Source organism: Hypanus sabinus, chromosome 12 (genome assembly GCF_030144855.1).
Source record: "Hypanus sabinus isolate sHypSab1 chromosome 12, sHypSab1.hap1, whole genome shotgun sequence".
NCBI classification, from domain to species: domain Eukaryota; kingdom Metazoa; phylum Chordata; class Chondrichthyes; order Myliobatiformes; family Dasyatidae; genus Hypanus; species Hypanus sabinus.
The window spans coordinates 22,086,713-22,101,292 of record NC_082717.1 but is presented as its reverse complement, the minus strand read 5'-3'; the positions used below and the strand labels follow the sequence as shown (position 1 = coordinate 22,101,292).

General features: G+C 40.7%; 1 protein-coding gene across 1 annotated transcript in view; it reads right to left on the bottom strand.

Moving 5' to 3' along the window:
- Positions 1-14,580, bottom strand: part of adpgk2 (ADP-dependent glucokinase 2) — a 37,213-nt gene that overhangs the window by 21,311 nt on the left and 1,322 nt on the right. The window lies entirely within an intron of this gene.

The window sequence follows — 14,580 nt, the reverse complement described above, 5'->3', positions numbered from 1 at the left end:
TGGGGTAAGAAGGGGCATTAACAGAAGTTAGAGAAGTCAATGTTCATGTCATCAGTTTGGAGACTACCCAGCCGGTATATAAGGTGGTGTTCCTCCAACCTGAGTGTGGCTTCATCTTGACAGTAGAGGAGGTCATAGATAGACATATCAGAATGGGAATGGGATGTGGAATTAAAATGTGTGGCCACTGGGAATTCCTGCTTTCTCTTTTTGCCCAACACTCTGCCTGTTCTCCATCTCCCTCTAGTACTCCCCTCCCCCTTTCTTTCTCCCTAGGCCTCCCGTCCCATGATCCTTCCCCTTCTCCAGCTCTGTATCCTTTTCAGCAATCACCTTTCCAGGTCTAAGCTTCACCCCACCCCCTCCAGTCTTCTCCTATCATTTCGCATTTTTCTCTCCCCCTCCTACTTTCAAATCTCTTGCTATCTTTCCTTTCAGTTAGTCCTGATGAAGGGTCTCGGTCCGAAACGTCAACAGTGCTTCTCTCTATAGATGCTGCCTGGCCTGCTGTGTTCCACCAGCATTTTGTGTGTGGTGTAGGAAAAGTACCATATTGCCTTCTATGAACCATTCTCATCTTCTTGCATTTACATCATCTCAGAAATGTACATGGAGATAGGAATCACTCCAGTTAACCATTATTTTTGTGTCACATTCAGATATCTCGATTTCCAAACATCAGTTATTTTGATGGCCAACGGTTGTGCCATTACAGTGAGAAATGGTGAATTTCATCACCAATATTTGCTTTCACTACAAAGGAGCTCCTGATATATCCAAAATGATTCACAGCTTACAGAATCTTGCTAGGACCTTTATTGCTGAATTGTACAACCAGGGCAGGCAGTTGGAGGATCCTTGTCTTGCAATTGTTGAGTATAATATCAATTTTCTTGGATATTTCAGTGAATGCATCAATGAGAACTTGTAAGTCAATTTTTGAACATGCATATATCCCAGTGATGTCTGTGTACTGCAGCTCACTCACTCATGTTACATGATATTGGCTCTCGTGTAAATATAATATAGGTTGAACAGGTTATCATTTGTCTCTGACTTTTGTCCCTGAACTCTGGATTTTTAAAGTAATTGTTACCTTGACAAATTTTATCTTCATCCAAGCATATCTCGAGAAAAGACTGAGAGAGCTAGGGCTTCTCTCTTTGGAGAGGAGAATGAGGATAAGAGCTGGTTTGATAGAGGTGTACAAGAGGATAAGAGGCATAGATTGAGTGGACTATCAATCAATATTTTATGATAATTGGAGGAAAGTATTATGGGGGGGGGGGAAATGTCAAGTTTGATTTTTCACACACAGAGTGGTAAACATACGGAAAGCCCTGCTTTATGTGATGGTCGAGGCAGATATATTGGGAGCATTTAAGAAACTTAGTTAGGCACATGAATGACAAAAAAATGGATGGCTGCATTAGATTGATCTTCAAATAGATTAAAAGGTCAGCACAACATTGTGGAATGTACAGCCATTACTGTGTTGTTCTGTTCTATGTACAACTTCCTTTACCCCTCCAGCTTAACATGCTTGCTTTCTCACTTTTCTGAATCTGATGATCCAAAATGGCAACTATTCTCTCTCCACTAACGTTGATTGTCTAGCAGAATGTTTGGAGCATTTTTTGTTTTGGGCGTCCTGTCCAGCATTAGTAACTTTGCTCCAAATCAAACTCTTTTAAAGTTTGCAATCCAATTTTATTGTCACCAAACACAATAAATTTTACAATTTATCTTCTCAAGGGCAACTAGGGATGGGCAATAAATACTGGCTTAGCTGGCAGCACCCACATCCTGTAAATGAATTTAAAAATATATTTATTATTTTCCAATGTTGTGAATATTTAGTACTGTAGTGAGAAAACTTGAGGTATGTCAAAAGGCAAGGTGGGTTTGTGACAATCAAGTGTATTCAGAAGAGTTGTGGGACATCACTCTATTATATTACACAAGCCTTTCCACAGTGTCTCCAGAACCATGCCCAAGCCAGCATGATCAGCCTTTTAGCTCCAAAAAATGTTCAAGGAAATGGGGAATGTAAGCAGCAACTATAGGCACTAATCATCACTCGGGAAGCTCCAGGATCTGTTTCCCTTTCCAGCTCAAGGTGATGCTGATCTGCTTACTATTTCAAAGAAGTGCAAAGTGGAAACTTGGAATATCCCCCCATGTTATTTGCATGCTTACATAGTAGAATCAACAGAAATCTAATATATGATTGTGAATTTGAGGTTTGATGCTTGAGAATTCTTCAATAAGAAAGCTATCTCCTCAAATATCATTGTTGCTAGATACCATGGATCCTCTTAATTTGCTGTTTTATGAGACCTTTCATGGGAAGCTTACTTCCAGTGAGGCAGTGAACATTACAGGATCACTGCTAAATACTAACTCCATGCCTTAACTCTGGAGGAAACACAAGCACGGCTGCACAGGCCACTCTTCAATTGTGGAGAGACCGCATTCCAAGAACACAGGCTATATCTTCATTTTCTGAAATGCAAAGCCATGTCATCTACACATCAAGAAATGAGAGTTTTAAATAAATTGTGTGTTAATTTATTTACTATTTTGTTCCCACCTAAATTCTACGACAGTAAAGTTTCTGTTCTAAAGTTTATGCTGAAATGTGAGATGCAGGATAATGATTCAAAAATTTGGGCATGACAAATTTCCTGAACCTAAACAGATCTAATATGAAGTCGCCTACAAGTCCTAAACTACAAGCTACAGCAAATTTAAAACAAAAATTAATTGCAGGCTTCCTTTTTGACCTCCAACACTTCCTTTAAGTATTAGAGGTTAAAGTGAGATAGATCAAATTATTCAAATTCCAGTACCACTATTTATTTATTATCACTATAAATAAATAAACCCAAGGTATTTATTTTGGGTAATACAATTAACAAAAATAATCAAGACTTGATCTTGTATGCTTTACTTTTTTTTCCATTTACAGTAATGCTGGCCCTAATAAAGTTAAGAACTATTGATTTTGACAGCTAATACATCTAGAATTCAACAGAAATAAAATAAACAAGCAGATTAACAGTTTGAATTAGTTATACAGGCACTTTGGGATTCACCTCATGTAAAAATGATCAACTCTGATGCAGTAATTTAAATTACCATTGCTCAATTAGCATTTTTGAAGTTATTCAAGTTAGACTCAACTAATTACACACATAAATAAGTTGAAACAAGTTAAATAGTCTGTAAATTAACAAAAATTATTTGCCTTTTTTATTTACACAATACTACAGTCTCCCAAGTTTCATAGTTTGCTTTTTCTATACCACGAGTCCATTTTCCCCTCCCTTTTTACCACAGCTTTATTTATCCAGAATTAATTTTTAAAAAAACACATATCCAGAGCTTGCACTCTATTCATATGCAGCATTCATCTTTGTTATAAAAATCAGCGTGTCGGGGCCTGAGGTGAGGTACAGACCGGCTCAGATTGCTGCTTCAAAATGTTTGCTCAGCTCTGTGCTCAACTTTGCAACTCTCTTGTGGACTTCAGTTCAGAAACCTATTTGCTTGCACTTTTTTTTTTGTAGCCATTGGGTGCTCAACAGTCTTTTTTTAAAAGTGGGCATGATGATTTTTTTCCCTTTGCACATTGGGCGTTCGATGGTCTATTTTTAATATGGGCTCTTTTGGGTTTCTTTGTTTTGTGACCGCTTGCTAGGAGGCGAATCTCAAGGTTATATAATGTATAAATAAATATATATCTGATAATAAATATACTTTGAACTTTTGATTTGAAGATTGTATTCCCGTTTTTGTGTGGTTACAGAACTTAAACATGATTATCCAAGTGCATAAAAATTGGCCTTCTCGGATAAAGTTTGTCCATTACTGGTACACAGCAAGAAATTATGCTGCTCATCTTATGATACAAGTAGTTTTATGATACATAAACCATCAATATTAAGATTGTAAAACATAAGAACACAGGAGCAGCATTAGGCTATTTGGCCCTCCAAGGCAATGCACGCAAAATGCTGGAGGAATTCAGCAGGCCAGGCAGCATTTATAGAAAAAAGTAGTCGACCATTCAGACCAAAACCCTTTGGAAGGTCTGGATAAAAAAAACTGAGGAGTAGAGTTGAAAGGTGGGGGGAGGGGAGAAAGAAACCCAGGCAATAGCTGTAACTTTGAGGAGGAGGCATGAAACAAAGATCTAGGAAAATGATTGGTGAAAGAGACAGAAGGCCATGGAAGAAAGAAAAAAATGGGGAGATGAGCACCAGAGTGAAGCCAGTGGGTGGGCAAGGAGATGACATGAGAGGGACAATGGGGATGGGTAATGGGCGGGTGGGGGGGAGAGTTTGAGAAATCAATATTCATGCCATCAGGTTGGAGGCTAACCAAATGGAACACAAAATGTTGTTCCTCCAACCTAAGTGTGGCCTTATTCCAACAGTGGAGGAGGTCCTGGATGGATGAATGGGAATGGGAAGCAGAATTAAAATGGGTGGCCACTGGGAGTTCCCGCTTGTTCTGGCGGATGGTCTCCCAATCTACGTCGGGTCTCACTGATATACAAGGGGCCACACCACAAGCGTGGAGTCACCAGTGTAGGTTTGTAACGTAGACCGAACACAGTATATGACCCCAATAGATTTACAAGTGAAGTGTCACCTCACCTGGAAGGACTGTTTGGGGCCCTGAATGGTAGTGAGGGAGCAGATTGAGAAAGGAAAGGGAAGTGTTGGAATGGACCAGGTGAATTTGAGAGCCAGGTGGAAGTTGGAGGCAAAGTGGATGAAATCGATGAGTTCAGCACAGGTGCAGGAACAGCACCAATGCAGTCGTTGATGTAGTGTAGGGACAGTCACCAGTGTAGGCTTGTAAAGTAGACTGTTCCACGTAGTTGACAAACAGGTAGGCATAGCTGGGACCCATGCAAGTGCCCATGGCTACCCCTTTTTCACTCTTTGCCCACCAAGGGTTCACTCTCATGAAAGGTATTCTAATGTCAGCCTCTGAGACAGACTTACAGGGTAGTTTTATTCTTCTTTTCAAAGCATGCACAAAAGCTCATGTGGAAGTAAAGCATTACAGCCATTCATGACATGAGGTTTCATCTTGCCCTGCAAACCCTGCAGAGCTGATGTGCATCCAATTCCATCTCTAACCTCAATTGGAATTGTTTTATCACTCTTAAAGTAGCCTTCCATAGATCTGGATCACTGGTTTGAACACCACAGATCTAGCCCTCAGCAGATTATCAATTTCCTAGTTTATCCACAACTTTTGATTTGGGTAAGTCTGTTATGTTCTCATTCACACAGATCTTGGACTGTTGTAAAATGATGCTGGAGAGGTAGCAATGGGAGGACAAAGAAATGACAGTCAAACTGATTAAGTATTTTGCATCAGACTTCACAGCAGAAGACTGTACCAGTATGGTGAAAGTTCCAGTTGTCAGGGATCATGAACTGTGTGAAGTTACCATAACTAGAGAGAAGGTTCTTGGGAAACTGAAAGGTCTGAAGGTAGATAAGTCACCCGGACCAGATGATGTACATCCCAGGGTTCTGAAAGAAGTGGCTGAAGATTTCTTGCAGGCATTAGTAATGATCTTTCAATCATCACTATATTCTGGAATTGTTTTGGAAAACTGGAAATTTGCAAAATGTACTCCACTCTTGAAGAAGAGAGAGAGGCAAAAGAAACTACAGGCCGGTTGGTCTGACCTCAGAGGTTGGGAAGATGTTGGAGTCAATTATTAAGGATGACGGTTTCAGGGTACTTGGAGGCATATGATAAAATAGGCCACAGTCAGCATGGTTTCCTCAGGGGAAAATCCTCAACTGACAAATCTGTTGGAATTATTTGAAGTAATTACAAGCAGGATAGACAAAGGGAAAAAATCGGTTGATGTTGTGTACTTGGATTTTCAGAAGGCCTCTGAGAAGGAGCCACCCATGAGACTCCTTAACAACCTACAAGCCCATAGTACTACAGGAAATATTCTAGCATGGATAAAGCAATGGCTGACTGGTAGGAGGCAGAGTGGGAATAAAGTGAGCCTCCTCTGGTTGGCTGCCCATGACTAGTGGTGTTCCACAGGAGTCTGTGTTGAGACAGATACATTTTACATTATATATAAATGATTTGGATGATGGATTTGATGGCTTTGTTGCAAAGTTTGCAGACGATATGAAGACAGGTGGTGAGGCAGGTAGTTTTGAGGAAATAGAAAGGCTACAGAGGGACTTAAATTAGGAGATTGGGCCAAGAAATGGCAGTTGGAATATAGTGTCAGGAATTGTATGATCATGCACTTTGGTAAAAGAAAGGAAAGGATTGACTATTTTCTAAATAGAGAGAAAATACAAACTGAGGCACAAAGGGACTTGGGAGTACTCATGCAGGATTCCCTAAAGGTTAGTTTGCATATTTAGTCTGCAGTGAGGAAGGCAAATGTGATATTGGCATTTATTTCAAGAGGACTCAAATACAAAAGCAAGTATGTAATGTTGAGATTTTATTGGTGAGCAGTGGTGAAGCATTGGTAAGGCTTCACTAAGAATATTGTGAGCAGTTTTGGTCCCTTATGTTAGAAAGGATGTGCTGAAACTGGAGAAGGTTCAAAGATGGTTCACAAAAATCATTCCAGGATCCAACAACTTATATGAAGAGCGTTTAATGGATCTGGGCCTGCATTCACTAGAATTCAGAAGAATGAAGGGTGACCTCATTGAAACCTATCGAATGGTGATAGGCCTTGATAGAATGAATGTTGTGACGATGTTTCCTGTGCTGTGAGAGTCTAAGCCAAGAGGACACAGCCTCAGAGTAGAGGGGTGTCCTTTTAGAACAGAGCTAAGGAGGAATTTCTCTAGCCACAGAGTGGTGAATCTCTGAAGTTCTTTGTCACAGGCAGCTGTGGAGGTCGTCTTTATGTATATTTAAGACAGAGGCCAATAGATTCTTGACTGATTAGGGCATGATGGGATATGGGGAGGAGGCAGAAGATTGGGGCTGAGAGGAAAATTGGATCAGCCAATATGAAATGGCGGAGCAGATTCATTGGGCCAAATGGCCTAATTCTACTCCTATATCTAATGATCTTATTCTATCATTGTTTTTCCTTGTACTGCCTCAATGCACTGATGTGATGGTTATCTGTATGGATGACATGCAAGACAAATTTTTTCCACTGTAGTCACAGATAACTACAGCAGAATCACACCTTTCAACCTATCTAGTTCATGCTCAACTATTATTCTGGCTAGTCCCACCAACCTGCACTTGGACCATAGCTCTCCATATCCCATCCCATCATGAATCTATCTAAACTTATCTTAATTCACAGTACATGTAATAGTAATAAACCAATTATACTACTATCAGGTCAACCTTCAGCCTCTGACACTCTCTCTTCTAGCTAATGCACTCAAATCCAGGAAACATCTGCATCCTCTTTAACCTTTCTATAGTATGGGGACCCAAACTTCATACAATATCCACAATGTGACTGAACCAAAGCTTCAATAAGCTGCAATGTGGCTTGTCAACTTCTGTAGTCAGCACCCTGACTAACATCCTACCCATCTGTGTTGCCATTTTCAGAAAAGTATGGACTTTTAAGCAGCTGGCTAACAGAAAACAAAGTGTAGGAATAAGCAGGTCTTTCCTGAGTAGCAGACTGTGAACACCAAGGTATCACAGAGATCAGTATTGGAACTCCAGACATTCACAATATATATAAATGATATTGAAGAGGAAATTAAATGCATTTCCAAGTCTGCAGACATTACAAAGCTGGAGGAAAGCTTTGAGGAGGATGCTTCAGTTTGATTATGACAGGTTAAAGGGAATGGGAAGATACATGATATTGCAAATAAATGTGTGATTACGCACTCCAATGGCAAAAATAGGAAGGCAGATGTTCACTGAACTGCAAGAGACTTGGCAGAGGGGGAGGCGGTGTAACAAAGCAGTGACTGGTTATGGTAGCAGGATACAGCAGGCTTTCAGAGCAAGAGAATTCAGGCTTTGGAGCAGGGATGTTGTGCTGCAATTGTGTGGGGCCACACCTTAAGTAAAATATGCAGTTTTAGTCTCCTTATCTGTTTTTGCCATACGGGAAATTCAGTGAAGGTTCACCACACTGATCAAGACTGACATATGAAGAGCGAATGGATCAACTATACTTGTGTTCACTACAAGAGGGAATCTTGTAGAAACTTTCAAAATGCTAAAAAGTTAGGATCAGTTAAATAGAACACGCAACAGTACAGCAGAGGAACAAGCCTTTTGGCCCAAAATGTTGTGCCAAACAAATTACATTAATAATCAAAGGCCCAAATAATCTAATCATTTCTGCTTGCACAATATCCATTTCCTTCCATTTCCTGCACACTCATGTGTCTAACACGTGTCATGTGTTGAACACATCTACTGTGTTTGCCTGTGCCACCAACTCAGGCAGCACATCCCAGGCTCCCCAACATTCTGTAAATCAAACCCTGCCCCCCTCACCTTAAATGTATGCCTTCTGGTATTAGACATTTGAACCCTGGGGAAAAGATTCCCTATCTATGCCTTTCATAATCTTATGAACCACTGAGGTCTCCCCTCAGTCTCTGTCGCTCCAGAGAAAACAAACCTAGTTTGCCTAAGCTCTCCTTCTAGTACATGCCCTCCAGAATCCTGATAACAATTAAGCCACTCTGCCCATTGAGTCCACACTGCATTCCATCGTGGCTGATTTATTACTCCGCTCAACCCCCATCCTCCTGCCTTCTTCACGTAATCTGACACCTTGACTAACCAAGAACCTATCAACCTCCACTTTAAATATATTCAAAGGCTTGGCCTCTATAGCTGTCCATGGCAATGAATGCTACAGATTCATCACCCTCTGGCTAAAGAAATGCCTTCTCATCTCTGTTCTCAATGAACACCCCTCTATTCTGTAGTTGTGTCCTCTTGTCCTAGACTATAAGAAACATCTTCTTCACATCCACTCTATCTAGGCCTTTTAATGTTCCCCCTCATTCTTCTAGATTCCAGAAAGTACAGGCCCAGAGCCATCAAATGTTCCTCATATGATAACCCAGACTTCTTGAGAATCTGCTCTGGACCTTTACCAATGACAGCAATCTTCTCTTAAATAAGGGACCCAAAAACTGCTCATAATATTCCAAGTTCAGTCGACCAATGCCTTAGGTTCCACAAAGAAGGTTAGTTAGGAAGGTTCAATAGTTAGGTATTAATATTGAAGTAGTAAAATGGATTCAACAGTGGCTGGATGGGAGTTGCCAGAGAGTAGTGGTGGATGACTGTTTGTCAGGTTGGAGGCTGGTGACGAGTGGTGTCCCTCAGGGATCTGTAATGGGTCCAGTTTTGTTTGTCATATACATTAATGATCTGGATGATGGGGTGGTAAATTGGATTAGTAAGTATGCAGATGATACTAAGGTAGTTGGCATTGTGGATAATGAAGTAGGTTTTCAAAGTTTGTAGAGAGATTTAGGCCAGTTAGAAGAGTGGGCTGAAAGATGGCAGATGGAGTTTAATGCTGATAAGTATAAGGTACTACATTTTGATAGGAATAATCCAAATAAGACATACATGGTAAATGGTAGGGCATTGAGGAATGCAGTAGAACAGAGTGATCTAGGAATAATGGTGCATAGTTCCCTGAAGGTGGAATTTCATGTGGATAGGGTGGTGAAGAAAGTTTTTGGTATGCTGGCCTTTATAAATCAGAGCATTCAGTATAGGAATTGGAATGTAATGTTAAAATTGTACAAGGCATTGGTGAGGCCAAATTTGGAGTATTGTGTACAGTTCTGGTCACCGAATTACAAGAAAGATGTCAACAAAATAGAGAGAGTACCGAGAAAATTTACTAGAATGTTACCTGGGTTTCAGCACCTAAGTTACAGAGAGAGGTTGAACAAGTTAGGTCTTTATTCTTTGGAGAGTAGAAGGTTGAGGGGGAACTTGATAGAGGTATTTAAAATTATGAGGGGGATAGAGTTGACGTGGATAGGCTTTTTCCATTGAGAGTAGGGGAGATTCAAACAAGAGGACATGAGTTGAGAGTTAGGGGGCAAAGTTTAGGGGTAACACAAGGGGGAACTTCTTTACTCTGAGAGTGGTAGCTGTGTGGAATGAGCTTCCAGTAGAAGTGGTAGAGACAGGTTCGATATTGTCATTTAAAAAAAATTGGATAGGTATTTGGACAGGAAGGAAATGGAGGGTTATGGGCTGAGTACAGGTCAGTGGGACTAGGTGAGAGTAAGCGTTCAGCACGGACTAGGAGGGCCGAGATGATCTGTTTCCATGCTATAATTGTTATGTGGTTATATGGTTATAAAACCTCAGCATCACATCCTTGCTCTTACATGCTAGTCCCCTCAAAACGATTGCTAACATTGCATTTGCCTTCCTTACTACCAACTCAACCTGCAAGTTAACCTTCAGGAAATCTTGCACAAGGACTCACAATTCTCTTTGCACGTCTGATTTTTGAATTTTTTCCCCCCATTTAGAAAATAGTCTATGCCTTTATTCCTTCACAATACTCCTGATAAACCTCTTTTGCACCCTCTCCAAAGTTTCAACATCCTTCCTATAATGCAGTGACCAGAAGTAAATGCAATATTCCAGATGCAGCCTAATTAGTTTCATAAAGCTGCAATGCATCTCTGACTCTCAAATTCATTTCATGGACGAATAAATCCAAGCCTTTGTATGTGTGTTTTAACACCCCATTAACTTACAAAGCCACTTTCGAGAAGCTATGAACTTGGACCCCAAGATCCTTCTGCACATAGGGGTGTTAAGAGACAGAGTACTGCCTCTTCACATCTGATCACCCAAGTGTTACACTTCACATTTGGCTGAGTTAAACTCCATCTGCCATTTCTCAGCCCATATATGCAACTGATCTATAACCTAATGCATCCTTTTATACTATTCACACCACCACCAATCTTCATATCATCTACAAACTTCCTAACTCACCTATCAATATTTTCATCCAGGTCATTTATATACATCACAAATAGTGGAGATTACACCTCAGATCCCCGCAGAACACCACTAATCACAGACCTCCTGCCAGAATATGTCTCTTCAACCACAACCCTCTTTTTTCCATGGGCAAGCCATTTCTGAATCCAGACAGGTGGTTCCCAGGCATCAAAATCTTCTGGATGAAACTCCCTTGTGAAACCCTGTCAAAGGCTTTACTAAAATCCACATCGACAACATTCACATCTCTACTTTCATCAATGACCTTTGTTAACTCCTCCAAAAAAAACTCAGTCACATTAGTAAACGGCTTGCCCAGCATGGTCATGTTGACTGCTCCTAATTAGGATATGGTCTTCCAAATACTCAAATGTTATCCTCAAGAATCCTCTCCGATTACTTCCTTACCACTGACATGAGACTTACTAGCCTATTGTTTCCAGGATTATCCCTATTTCCTTTCTTGAACATTAGCTATTGCCAGTCCTCTGGGACCTCACTTGTGGCTAGAAAGTCCATTTCCCACCCCCCATCTTCATCACATTCTACAGGGGTTGTATTGAGAGTATCCTGAGCAGCTGCATCACTGCCTGGTTCGGAAATTGCACCATCTCAGATCGCAAGACCCTGCAGCGGATAGTGAGGTCATCTGAGATGATCATCAGGGTCTCTCTTCCCGCCATTACAGACAGTTACACTACACGCTGCATCCACAAAGCAAACAGCATTATAAAGGACCCCACGCACCCCTCATACAAACTCTTCTCCCTCCTGCCGTCTGGGAAAAGGCACCAAAGCATTTGGGCTCTCACGACCAGACGATGGAACAGTTTCTTCACCCAAGCTATCAGACTCAATACCCAGAGCCTGAACGGACACCTTACTGCCCTATTGTCTTGTTTATTATTTATTGTAATGCCTGCACTGTTTTGTGCACTTTATGCAGTCCTGGGTAGGTCTGTAGTCTAGTGTAGTGTTTTTTTTTTACGTAGTTCAGTGTAGTTTTTGTACTGTGTCATGTAACACCATGGTCCTGAGAAAACATTGTCTCACTTTTATTATGTACTGTACCATTTTGTTATGGTCAAAATGACAATAAAAAGTGACTTGGCTTGAAAGGATACAAAGATAATGGTCAGCAACCCAGCAATCTCATCCCTCTCCTCTCTCAGTAATCTGGGGTATATCCCATCAGACTCTGAGGAATTATCCACCTTAATATTCTTTAAGACACAATGCACCTTCCTTTATCTCAAAAAACCCTAGTAAATTAGCATGCTCCACACTGATCTTCCTATCTGCTATGTCCTTCTTAACAAATACTGAGGCAAAGTTCTCATTTAGGACCTCATCCATATCCTCCACCTCCTTCATACAAAATCGCTCCTTTATCCTTGAGTAGCCCAATCCACTCCCAAGTTATCCTCTTGCTCTTGAGGAAAGTATAGAATGCCTTAGAATTCTCTTCAATACTATCTGCCAATGACTTTTCATAGCCGCAATTGGCTTTCCTAATTCCCTTCTTAAATTCTTTTCTGGCTTCTTTGTAATCCTCAAGTGCTCTATATGATTTTAGCATCCTAAACCTTCCTATTTCTTTCTAACTAAATTCTACATCTCACTTGACATACAAGATTCCCCTGTATTGCTATCCTTGTCCTTCCTCCTTACCGGAACCAAACTGTCCTGAGGTCCATCCAGTTGGTCTTTAATCACCCTTCACATGTCAGATGGAGACTTGCCCAAAAACCTCTGTTTCCTATTAGCTTTCTCCACTTCCTACCTAATGTTCTTGTATTTTGCCCTGCTCCAATTTAACACTCTCCAGCAAAGTCCATATTTATTATCTCTAGCCATCTTAAAACGTAAGGTGTTACAAATACTGTGTGGAAACACCAAGTATGTTCCCAAATGGCAGGGAGTCCAGGACTAGCGACACTATTAAAGACTGAGATTAGATGAAACGGCAGTGAGCAAAGTGATTCTGAACGGTCATTACTTATTTCTTGCCAATTATAAGTGTCAAAAATCACTGCTTTTATTTGCTCTAATCACAGTGTAACATCTTGGGCGGGGTGGGGAGAGAGAGACTCTTACAATGGTGTTAAGTTTTTGCTTTAATAGTGCTATAGTGCCTTCCAGGAGGGAGCTTCTGGAAAAAGCAATTTGCAGGGTGGGTGGTGTCCACGTTGGGCAATATCAACACTGGCTGTCAAGGCAATAAGAAATACAAAAAAAATCTATGCACACCTCTGCAAGTTTATGTTTGGTAGCTTCCTACCTACTGCCCTTTCAGCGAGTATTAATAATTTGGTAAACTGCCTTCTCTCTCATCTGCTTTATGATACAAAGCAGACCATATTGTGCAACTTTCAGTCCTAAACGACATGCTGTCATAATCCCAGTTCTCATTTTGAGACACTGTCCACAAAATGCTGGAGGAACTCAGCAGGCCAAGCAGCATCTCATTTTGGGCCCAGACCCTTGTGGTATATCATCATCATGTGCAGTGTCAAATGAAGTGGGTGATTATGGTCTATCCATGATCATTATTGTTTCTGGTTTGCCATTGATGGGTGTCTCCAGCCATTATCAATACTCTTCAGTGACTGCCTGGTGTCAGTGGTCAGTATAACATGTATACACAAACACACCAAATGTTTCGAAAGAAGCTGCAGGATGTTGTAAATCTAGTCAGCTCCATCTTGGGTACCAGCCTACAAAGTACCAGGACATCTTTAGGGAACAGTGTCTCAGAAAGGCCGCTTCCATTATTAAAGACCTCCAGCACCCAGGGCATGCCCTTTTCTCACTGTTACCATCAGGTAGGAGGTACAGAAGCCTGAAGGCACACACTTCGCAATTCAGGAACAGCTTCTTCCCCTCTGCCATCCGATTCCTAAGTGGACTTTGAAGCTTTGGACACTACATCACTTTTTTAAAATATACAGTATTTCTGCTTTTGCACATTTTAAAATTATCTATTCAGTATATGTAATTGATTTACTCATTTATTTATGTTTTATTTATTATTATTTTTCTCTCTGCTAGATTATGTATTGAATTGAACTGCTGTTGCTAAGTCAACAAATTTCACTCACATGCAGGTGATAATAAACCTGATTCTGATTCTGAGATCAAAGACATTACAATAACGTCTGAGACCTTTTCTCCTTTCTACAGGACTTTGCCATGCAATCACTAGAGATACTACAAATACTTGTTTCTTTCTTCTCCACCTCATTCCCCCATCCCAACAATACAGGGCCCACGACAACAGGTACATTTATTTATATCAGAGAAATGTATGCAATACACACCCTGAAATCATGGCTGTTGCCATTTACATTTCTCCATGATCCACATTAGGTCTCCCTTATTTCCCTTTGATTTTCTCCTCCCTTATTTTCCTTCCCTGCAACACAGCTGTTTCTTTGCCTACGATTTCTTTAACGCTGAACCAAAACATTAACTGTTCGCTAATTGTCAGCTGCTGCACACCAGATTTTACTTCTCATCTCCAGCAGGTGTGTTATTTTGCCTCCGAAAATCCCAATTTCATTC